Below are 10,190 nucleotides of genomic sequence, written 5' to 3' on the forward strand. Positions count from 1 at the left end.
AGTCAATGGGGTACCAAAGGTCTCTTAAACAAGTGATGCTGCAAAAATTAGACAGCCACATTTAGAAAAGTGACACTAGGTCACCACTCAGCACCATGAACCAAAATCAAATCGAAATGGATCAAAGATATGGATATTAGACCAGAAACTAAAATTTAAAGATATATACTTGGAGGCTCAACCTCATAGACACAGGAAATGAAAATAAGAGTAAGTAAATGGGACTACCTCAAACTAAAAAGCTTCTGCACATCAAAAGCAAACTATGAAAGGATAACCAGGAAACCACGTAAATGGGAGAAGATATTTGAAAATCACACATCTGACAAGTGATTGATATGAAACTTTTTTTTTTTGCCTCCTTGGTGACACCACCTTCCCAAATAATAGTCCACTTGTAGGTTAGCTATCAAGCTCCAGAAAAAATTACCACAGTCATGGGCCCCTGGTAACATACCTAAAGTAGACTTTCTAGCTTCTATCCACCCTAAAATCCCTATTCCTATCTGCTCTCTTCCTACTCAATGGTTTCTGTTAATTAAACATTTTGTCCTACTATTTATATCTTACTGAGTATCAGCCACCAAGTTGCAGATGCTTCTATGATTTCATCCTGATCTCCCTGGAAAGACACCTCACCAATGTGTCCCAGAACCTCACCTCTCCAGAGACCTACCCCACTAGGGAAAGATAGAAACAGGCTGGGAGTATGGATCAATCTGCCAATGCCCATATCCAGAGGATAAGCTGTTACAGAAGCCAGAATTCCCACATTCTGCACCCCATAAAGAATTTTGGTCCATACTCCCAGAGGGATAAGTGTTAGGCAAGGGGAAGATGACCAGAGGGCTCTGAACTACAATTCCATCAGAACCCTGAGAAAGAAGAGGAAAATGGGGGGAAGGGGGCAGGGGATTAATTACACTCAGAAGTAGTAGGTGTGACTTAGAAAGAAAGAGAACATAGGATCATAGAAAAAATGGGAAAAATATAGATAGACAGACAGACAGTTATAGAAATAATAGCAAACCTATATCTGTAATCTTGGAAGAACTAATGCAGTTTCCAGTGAAGAGAATGTGGGCACAGAACTCTTGAGTTAGGAAAGGTGTGGAATTATACCACTGTGGGACCAGGTGGTGGAGCACCTGGTTAAGCACACACATTACATTTCACAAGGACCCAAGTTCAAGCCCCTGGTCCCCACCTGCAGGGGGAAAGCTTCAGGAGTGGTGAAGCAGGAATGCAGGTGTCACTCTGTCTTTCTGCCTGTCTATCTCTCTGACTCCCCTTTCAATTTCTGTTTCTATTCAATAATAAGTAAATAAACAAATAAAATTATTTTAAAAGAATTATACCTGTTACCTTATAATTTTGTAAACTAATATTAAATCACTACTAAAAACATTTAAAAAGAATCAGCTCCCCCCCAGGTTCCCCACTTGTAGGGGAGTCGCTTCACAGGCAGTGAAGCAGGTCTGCAGGTGTCTATCTTTCTCTCCTCCTCTCTGTCTTCCCCTTTTCTCCATTTCTCTCTGTCCTATCCAACAATGACGACATCAATAACAACAACAATAATAAATACAACAATAAAACAAGAACAACAACAAAAGGGAATAAATAAATAAATAAATAAATATTTTTTTAAAAAAATCAGCCAATCCTTGAAGAAACTCAGTTTCTCTTAGTGGAGAACGGTATTTGGATGTCACTATGTAGGACCTTGATAAACTTACAGCCACTGCAGTTTTATCTGTTCCCATATCCTTTTTTTTTAAATTGAGATTAATAGTTTACAGTAATAGGAAATAAATTCTCTCTGTCTTATCAAATTTAAAAAAAAGGAAAAAAGTGCTCTGGGAGCAGTGGACTCAAACAGGTACAGAGCCCCAGAGATAACCCTGATGGCAATTGAAAAAAGAAAAAAGAAAGAGACAAAGCAAAAAGTTAATTACATATTGGTTTGACTCAGGAGGTGGCTCAGTGGATAAAGTGTTGTAGTCTGAAGCATGGGGTCCCGAGTTTGATTCCCCCATCACATGTGCCAGAATTGTCACAGTAAGCTAGGCTAGAGCTAATCATTGAATTGATAGAAGCAGGGGGACATTCATGGTGGACTGATCTTGCAAAACAGCAGAAATACGGCAATTAAATGTAGGCTAATTTTGGGGGGGATGATAAAAACTGTCCAGGAAGAATAAAACAAACAAGATCCAAAGATGTAAGGCATGAGGTGAAATGCTTCTGACCAAGAGAGTAATCTTGTTTAACATATGGTTTTCTTTTTTTTTTTTTTTAATTTTTCTTCTCCCTTTTGTTGCCCTTGTTGTTTTATTATTGTTGTTGTCGGTGTTGGATAGGACAAAGGGAAATGGAGAGAGGAGGGGAAGACAGAGAAGGGGAGAGAAAGATAGACACCTGCAGACCTGCCGCACTGCTGCTGAAGCAACTCCCTTGCAGGTGGGGAGTTGGGGGCTCGAACCAGGATCCTTATGCCAGTCCTTGTGCTTTGCTCCACCTATGCTTAACCCGCTGTGCTACTGCTGGACCCCCAATATATGGTTTTCTAATGGGGAACAAATGCCCATGTGTAACATGGCTAAGAGAGAAGAAACAAAAGCCTATAAGGATCCTGGTTTGAGCCCCCAGCTCCCCACCTTCATGGGAGTCACTTCACAGACAGTGAAGCAGGTCTTCTGGTGTCTCTCTTTCTCTCCCCCTCTGTCTTCCCCTCCTCTCTCCATTTCTCTCTATCCTATTTAACAACAATGACATCAATAACTACAACAACAATAAAAAAGGGCAACAAGAGGGAAAATAAATAAAATAAAATTAAAAAAAAAGAAAGTAATTTGGTAAAATTAAACTATTTGCTTGAAGTTACCCAGAAGATAAGCAATTTTGCTGAGATTCAATCCCAGATCAAGCTGGACCCACTTTCCTTTGTGCTTTTCTTATTACAAATGCTTTCATTGAACAACTAGAGAGCTGCATTCCATAAGACTGTCCCAACATGTAATTTCTCAAAAATTAAGTATATTTTATTTGGCCTAGCATGTAGTTCATTTCTGGGTGCCTTTACCACAGATCTCCCTCTCTTTCGCTTTGGGGGATTAAGGAGGGGACAAGAGTAAAGAGCCAAGATGAATCAGACGTCTCTTTCAGAAGACACAAAGAAGCCTTGTGATGGAAGTTGCTAACAGGGCACCAGCAGAATCTGCCCAGGGCTAAGTCGAGAAATTAACCGTCTTCTAAATGTCAGGTCCACCACTGGTGTAGGGTTAAAATTCTGACCCCACACCACCCCACCCCAACCCACCCCAATATGTCTTTGGAAAAAGGCTATTGTCAAAGAAAGGCTCTGAAGGCAGAATGAAGATTACCATTGAGATAAGGGCTTCTCCTAGGAGAATATGGTCAATTGAAAAGTTAAAATTCAGGGGGTCGGGCAGTGTTGCACTCTGTTAAGTACACATAGTATAAAGTGCAAGGACCCATGCTGAGAACACATGTTACAATGCTCAAGGACCCAGGTTTGAGCCCCCAGTCCCCACCTACAGGGGAAAAACTTTGTGGTGATGTAAGGTTTCAGGTGTCTCTCTCCCTCTCTGTCTCCCCTACCCTCTCAATTTCTCTCTTTTATTTCTATCCAATAAATAAAGATTTTTTTAAATGCTAAAAATACATTTTAAAAGGAAAAAGGCGAGAAACAAAAGAGGAAAAAGAAGGGAAAAAGAGTTAGTCCACCCATATTGTGTGTTTATTTGTGATGCAGATATATGTGCTATGTGTGATGTGTGTGTACATGACCTGATTTTGTTTCTTAATTATGAGAAGCATAGGCAGAGCACAGAGTCTATGAGAGTAGTTGCTTTCCGTCTACAATACAGAGACACACCTGGAGCTCTACTTCCCCAGAGCCCTTCCCCAGTAGGAAAAGAAAGAGACAGGCTGGGAGTATGGATCGACCTATCAACGTCCATGTTCAGTGGGGAAGCAATTACAGAAGCCAGACCTTCAAGCTTCTGCATCCCATAATGACCTTGGGTTCATACTCCCAGAGGGGTAAAGAATAGGGAAGCTATCAGGGGAGGGGATGAGATACAGAGTTCTGGTGGTGGGAATTGTGTGGAGTTGTATTCCTCTTATCCTATGGTTTAGTCAATGTTTCTTTTTTATAAGTAAAAAAATTTTAAAAATACAGACACAGATACAGAAAAAGGATTTTAAGTCTTGCTGAATATTGTTTCCCCAAAACCGTGCAATGTGGGGGCAGGTGGTGGCATACCTGGTTGAACACACATGTTACAATGTGCAAGGACCTGGGTTCGAGCCCCCAATCCCTACCTTCAGGGGGAAAGATTTGCAAATGGTGAAGCAGGGCTGCAGATGTCTCTCTGTCTCTCTCCCTCTCTATCTCCTCCTACCTTCTCTATTTCTGTCTGTCTCCATCCAATAAATAAAGATAATAAAACAAATCAATATTTCAAATACTGTGGTTGTCAAATTGATACCATACGGAGAAGAGACCATGAAGCAGCTCAGTTTTTAAAGGTTTCAGTAAAGTTTAGTGTACTATTTTCCAAGTTTTCTTTCTTTTTTAAAAATTTTTAAGTTGTATTTATTTATTTATTTATTGAAAAGAGACAGCCAGAAATCCAGAGGGAGGATGAGAGAGAGAGAGAGAGAGACCTGTAACACTGCTTCACCACTTGTAAAGCTTTCTCCCCGCAGGTGAGGACTGGGAGCTTGAATCTGGGCCCTTGCACACTATAAGATGTGCACTCAACCAACTGTGCCACCACCCAACCCATTTGGGAAATTTTCAAATAGCAATGTCTCTCACTATTGTTAGTTTGTCTCTGAAGCTGTAACCTTGATAGGGCAAGGCTACTCCTCAACTAGCCCTAGAAGTACAATGTGGCCTAACCTTGATAATTAGATTGGGCAAATATAATGACTCTTTTTGTCTTTTAAAACACTATTTATAGAAATTGGTTTGTAGAGGTGAAGGAAAACCTGTCATGATTCTACAGGTCAGATGATTTTTCACCTCACAGTAGCCCTTGTTCCTTCTTGCCTTTGCCTTTATGGAATACAACAGAACTTAAGACCTACTAGAAGGAAGGAAAATCTAACAAGATCCAGAAGGCCAGAAGTTGTGATGGCTCAAGGTCCTTTCTAGAAAAAAAAGAAAGAAACTACCTCTTATTTTTCAAGAAATGCACAAGATAGAAATTTCTAGCCCTTCTTTCTTTTAAATTTTTTAAATTATCTTTACTTATGTATTGGATAGAGACAGGCATAAATAGAGAGGGAAGGGGGAAATAGAGAGACAGAGACACCTGCAGCACTGCTTCACCACTAGTGAAGCTTTCCCCCTGCAGGTGGCGACCAGGTACTTAAACCTGGTTCCTTGCACATTGTAACATGTGTGCTCAGCCAGCTGCACCACCATCCGGCCCCAAAGATTTATTTCTCTTCCTTTTCTCCCCTCCCCTCCCCTCCCCTCCCCTCCCCTCCCCTCCCCTCTCCTTTTCTTTTATTTAATTTACCAGAGCACTGATCAGCTCTGGTTTATGGTGGTGCGGGGGACTGAACCTGGGTCTTCTGAGCCTCAGGCATGAGTGTCTCTTTACATAACCATTATGCTATCTACCCCCATTCCCTTCTTTTTTTTTTTTTTTTTGCCTCCAGGCTTATCGCTGGGGCTCGGTGCCTGCACCACAAATCCACCACTCCTGGAGGCCATTTTTTCCCCTTTTGTTGCTTATCGGTGTTGTTACTATTATTGTTGTCACTGTTGTTGGATAGGGCAGACAGAAATTGAGAGGAGAGGGGAAGACAGAGGGGGAGAGAAAGACATCTGCAGACCTGCTTCACCGCCTGTGAAGTGACTCCTCTGCAGGTAGGGAGTGGAGGGTGGGTTGGGGAGGGTGGAGGGGGGGCTCGAAACCGGGATCCTTATGCCTGTCCTTGCGCTTTGGGCCACCTGCATTAACCCGCTGCGCTACCGCCCATTCCCCCCCTCCTTCTTTCTATCTATCTAATTATTCCCTGAAACAAAGAAACAGGGTTTGAAAGAAGCGAAGATTCGAACAATACTCCTTCCTCCATTGTACTCTGGACTGAAATAAAGAGAGCTTTTTCCTTTAAGCCAAAGCTTATGTGACAGTGTTTGGCTTCCTGATGTACTAAGAAGCAGTTCCTCATGAGGTTTCATCTCTCCCATAAAGTTTGTCTTTATGTCTGTACTACTCAGGACTCAGTATGTGTTCAAGAGAAAGAAGCTTTTGTGGGAACCTCAATGCCAAAGCAAAGTCTGCAAAGACCAGGCTTTTCACTATGCTCTAACACTTCATCTGAACACAACTCTTATTGGGGTTGACTGTTATATATAGTCTCACAAAACTAGTACTTTCGGAGGTCGGGCGGTGGCGCAATGGGTTAAGCGCATGTGGCGCAAAGCCCAGGGACCAGCATAAGGATCCCGGTTTCGAGCCCCCGGCTCCCCAGCTGCAGGGGAGTCGCTTCACAGGCGGTGAAGCAGGTCTGCAGGTGTCTATCTTTCTCTCCCCCTCTCTGTCTTCCCCTCCTCTCTCCATTTCTCTCTGTCTTATCCAACAAAGAACAACATCAACAAAGGCAATAATAATAACCACAACGAGGCTACAAAAAACAAGGGCAACAAAAGGGGGAAAAAAATGGCCTCCAGGAGCGGTGGATTCATGGTGCAGGCACTGAGCCCAGCAATAACCCTGGAGGGAAAAAAAAAAAAACCCAACAAACTAGTACTTTCTTTTTTAATTTTTTAATATTTATTTTCCCTTTTGTCTCCCATGTTGCTTTTTATTGTTATTGTAGTTGTTGTTGTTATTGATGTCGTTATGACCGAAAGAAATGGAGAAAGGGGAAAACAGAGGGGGGAGAGAAAGATATACACCTGTAGACCTGCTTCATCGCCTGTGAAGCGACCCCCCTGCAGGTGGGGAGCCAAGGACTGGAACCAGGATCCTTATGCAGGTCCTTGTGCTTCGTGCCACGTGTGCTTAACCCACTGCGCCCGCCCAACTCTGACTCCCCAAACTAGTACTTTCAAAAAGCACCTTTTTGGTATTTCTGAACTAAAAATACAGACCCAGGATAATCCCTAGATATTCTGGACTGAGTCATTATCTCACCTTCATTTAAATGAGTAAGCCATAGTCCTTTTCTTCCAAAAGGAAAACATTGTGGGTTCTTTCCCCAGTCATTTCAGATCCCCTCCCTGAAGACACAATGTTGAATATAAAATACTCCTCACTTCAGAAACAGGGAGATAGCACAGTAGTTATGCAAAAGAATTTTATCCTTAAGACTTCAAGGTCCCAGGATCAATCCCTGGCATGGTTTCGTTGAAAAGAAAATAAAAAATAAAAAAGCTTCTTAAGCTGACAAAATAACTCACACCAATAGTGTACTGCTATTGTGTGCAATCTAGGTTCAAGCCTGTCCCACGTTGCGTTATAGAGGGAGCTTCAAAGCTGTGGTGTCTCTCTTCTTTCTCTCTGTTTCTTTCTTCCTTCTTTTATCTCTTTCTATTTTGAAAATGTCAACTCAAAGCAGTAAAGCACTAGTAGTGACCCCCCCAAAAAAAAAAGAAAAGAAAAAGGAAAAAATACTCCCCACTTGTCAACAATGTAGGGACCTATATTTTACTCCTTCTATATTATTATTACAATGTAAATCGTTTTCTTCTGTTGACCTAATTTTTTAAAAATAAGAACTTTTAGAAATTAAAACAATTTTATTTATTTTCATGAGTGAGCCAGGCGGTGACACATTGGGTTAAGCACACATAATGCAAAGTTCAAGGTCCAAGTAAGTATCTTGGTTCGAGGCCCCAGCTCCCTGCCTTTAGGGTGAAGCAGGTAACTGCTGGGGTCTCAGGCATGAGAGTCCAGTGTAGCTCCCTGGTCCAAACTAATGTTACTTGGATGATTTGCCCAGTTTGGGAAGACCCAGAGGGGTAGAGGGTTTCCTTCCAGCATCCCAGAAGTGTCAATACAAGGGAGAAGCTATTGGCTGGTATCTCTCATACTTTGGGGGATGGGTTCTCCCTTCCTGCTTGTCACAGCTTGTCCAGCTCAGACACAGGCTCCCTTCATCCTCTTGCCCCTACACACTGACCTCTGCCCTGGGATGTCACTGAGGAGTTAAAGTGCCAGGGAACTCCCCAGGGCAAAAAATGCCATGCATGCCACTCCTGAATTTGGCACACCAGATCCTCAGAACTCCTGCCTGCTACACGAGGCCTGCAGTTGGTATGCCCTAACAAGAGACTCTCCCTCGGGATGGAGAGATGAGTGACAAGAAAACCTGGAAGCACACTTCAGTCACCACAGAGTATTTGTTGCCTGCCCCAAAATCCCTGTTTTTTCCAGTCACTGCATCTTGCTCTTCTCAGCCTCCATATTTCCTCACTCTGATCTCTGGGATGCTCCTCCCCCATTTCTGCCTACTCAGCCCAATTAACCTTTTCTTTCAGAAAACCATCTTTGTAGCTTCAAAAGCATCCTCCTGAACACACCTTCATCTTGACCTATGTTATAATTTAGCACAAGAAGTCACTCAAACACTGAGTAAAGACTGTAGCTAGAAGTAAGAGAGATTAAAGTTTGATTCCTAATCAGTCTCATTAGCCCTGAAACCATATGCAAGTTGGTTTGACCTCACCAAGCAAATTTGTAAAACAAGGGAAATAAAGGAGGATCATTCTGAAAAACAAATGAGATCATGTTTATTAAGCCATTCACATGATTACACATAGTAAGCTCTTTTAAAAATGTTTTATTTAGGGGCCAGGTGGTGGCGCACCTGGTTGAGGCCACATTACAGTGCGCAAGGACCCAGGTTCGAGCCCCAGGTCCCCACCTGCAGAGGAAAAGCTTCACAAGTGGTGAAGCTGTGCTGCAGGTGTCTCTCTGTCTCTCTCCCTCTCTATCACCCCCTTCCCTCTCAATTTCTTTTTTTTCCCTCTCAATTTCTTTTTTTTCCCTCTCAATTTCTGACTGTCTCTATCCAACAAATAAAAAGAAGATAAAAATGTTTTTATTTATTTTATTTTAATAACAGATACAAAGAAAGGCAGAGAGGGGAGAGAGAGAGAGAGAGAGAGAGAGAGAGAGAAAGGGAGCAGTGCTCAGCTCTGGTTTATGATGGTGCTGGGGATTTAACCTAGGACCTTGGAGCCTCAGGCATGAGAGTCTTTTGCATAAGAATTATGCTGTCTCCCCAGTCCTACATAGTAAGCTCTTAATGAATGTTAACATTATGTCTCTGTCTTTTCTCCACCCCTCCACTACTATGTTAGAGAAGGCCTTGACAAGCTCAATAGCTAAGAATAAAATTTTATTGAACTAGGTCTCCCAGGTTCCAGATGCGAACAGGTTTTCTCTTAAGAGTAACAGAGATGTTGAAAAGAGACTGGACTTGCTGAAAACCATAGGTCCCAAGAGAGTAAGATCCTATGAGCCTATGATGGAGTACAGAGGCAAAGATATGAACTACCAACTAAGGAGGTGACAGTATTATTGTTAGGAGCAAAATTTTTTCTTTTTTCTCTGTTAAATTCAGTTCCTGTAGGTCTGTGAATTAAGCCAATAAAAAGGAGAGGAACCATAATTTAAATATTTACCAAGCAGGTGCTTGCTTCGGCAGCACATATACTAAAATTAGAAATGAAACAGAGAAGATTAGCATGGCCCCTGAGCAAGGATGACAAGCAAATTCATGAAGCGTTCCATATTTTTTATCACCTCAAAAAAAATTACCAAGGAAGTAAATATTAATACTGAGGTAATTTGTTTTTTCACTCTGAAAATTTCCAATAGTTCTAGTTTATTAACCTCTTCATTTATCTGCCTTGTTTACTGATTTTTCTACTTAGATTATCTGTCAAATTGAGAGTGGGGTGTTGAAATGCCCTATTATTACTGTGTTGCTGTTAATATATTGCTGTAGCTCTTTCAGTAGATGTTTGATGAATTTAGATGGCTTCTCATTGGTACCTAGATGTTAATAATTGTTAAGTCCTCTTGATTGCCTGAGCCTCTGAGCATTAAGTATTGTCCATCCCTATCTTTTTAAATTTTATTTATTTTAAGGTCTATCGTGTCAGATATGAGCATAGCTGTTCCTGCCCCTTTTTT

The 10,190-nt window shown here is 41.7% G+C and overlaps 1 non-coding gene across 1 annotated transcript; it reads left to right on the forward strand.

Annotated features, from left to right (window-relative positions):
- Positions 1–9,683: 9,683 nt before the first annotated feature.
- LOC132537165 (U6 spliceosomal RNA) lies at positions 9,684–9,791 on the forward strand. Its single transcript, XR_009548628.1, has one exon. It is a non-coding gene; the product is annotated as a U6 spliceosomal RNA (small nuclear RNA).
- The last annotated feature ends 399 nt before the right edge of the window (positions 9,792–10,190 follow it).

This window comes from Erinaceus europaeus, chromosome 2 (assembly GCF_950295315.1).
Source record: "Erinaceus europaeus chromosome 2, mEriEur2.1, whole genome shotgun sequence".
In the NCBI taxonomy this organism is placed as follows: domain Eukaryota; kingdom Metazoa; phylum Chordata; class Mammalia; order Eulipotyphla; family Erinaceidae; genus Erinaceus; species Erinaceus europaeus.